This window comes from Aplysia californica, unplaced genomic scaffold (assembly GCF_000002075.1).
Source record: "Aplysia californica isolate F4 #8 unplaced genomic scaffold, AplCal3.0 scaffold00059, whole genome shotgun sequence".
In the NCBI taxonomy this organism is placed as follows: domain Eukaryota; kingdom Metazoa; phylum Mollusca; class Gastropoda; order Aplysiida; family Aplysiidae; genus Aplysia; species Aplysia californica.
Window position 1 is genome coordinate 561,209 of NW_004797329.1, and position 1,087 is coordinate 562,295.

At 38.5% G+C, this 1,087-nt stretch overlaps 1 protein-coding gene across 10 annotated transcripts in view; it reads right to left on the reverse strand.

The window, feature by feature from the left end:
* Window positions 1-1,087, reverse strand: part of LOC101856787 (fibroblast growth factor receptor 4) — a 263,607-nt gene that overhangs the window by 127,997 nt on the left and 134,523 nt on the right. The gene's annotated exons all lie outside the window — the stretch shown is intronic.

Sequence of the window (1,087 nt, forward strand, 5' to 3'; positions counted from 1 at the left end):
GAATAAAATAATATATTATTATTATCTCGCTGGCCAAAGCTGGAGAAAATTGAACGAAATCAGTTGAAAAACCCACGCTTTCAACAGTGAGACCAAAACTGATACTACGACATATTATTATGTCACTCAAAGGCTTTTCATGGTACGTATTATTAGATCGTTCAGCTTCCAGCTGTACCAGAAACTATTGATTTTAATTTTCAGGGCGGACAGTTTTGTTTTTATTCACCAGCAACAACTCGCCGCGGGCACGGTCATTATTAATTACTGGATTGTCTCGCCGGCTTGACTCAAACTTCTCAAGGGCCGGTTCTGCCCTCGGGTAGTATTGCCCATGCCTGTCGTACACAAACATTACAATGTATTTTGTTTTTTGTTTTTGTAGAGGTTTTACGGTGCTCGCAACTGCATAAGGTCATATGAGCGCCAGAAGATCAGAGGTGTTACAAGAGGGTAACAAACATAGAAAAGAAGGAGGGGAGATAATAAGGTCGACAGATGTTTGATAGGAAAGAAGAAGCAAACCAAACCAGAGCACCCGCCAACCATCCAAATTACAATATTTTGACGCTGTGAGTTAATTTTACAGGGTCATTAAGTATGACCCCTGTACAGATAGCAATAAAACCATTAAGTTTGACGTTCGGCTCTTCATCGCGCCGCGACTTTTGTCTTATGTTTTAGTCAGAGTTTTACGGTGCTTGCAACACAAATATTATGTCATACAAGTGCCGAAAATTAGAGGAGCAGAGATAAGGATGATAGAAGTTTGACAGGAAAGAAGAAGCAAATCATACCAGAGCACCGGCCAACCACCCGATCGGCTAGTATAGTTAGTTTTTAATTCCATTAATGTTAGGTTCTTCTTCCAACAGCAAGTGATCAGAAATCACAGTGATTGTATTATTGCATATTATTATATGCTCTTTGTCAACCTAATTAAGGGTATATAATGTGTATTTGAATGGAGTGTTGTTCTTGAATAGGCCAACATGCACGAAACAATAAAATGCATCATATTTTTTTGTGAAGCACCTAAAGCCACCAGAGAGGTCTCATAACACTAATAATAATAGTAATAATAATA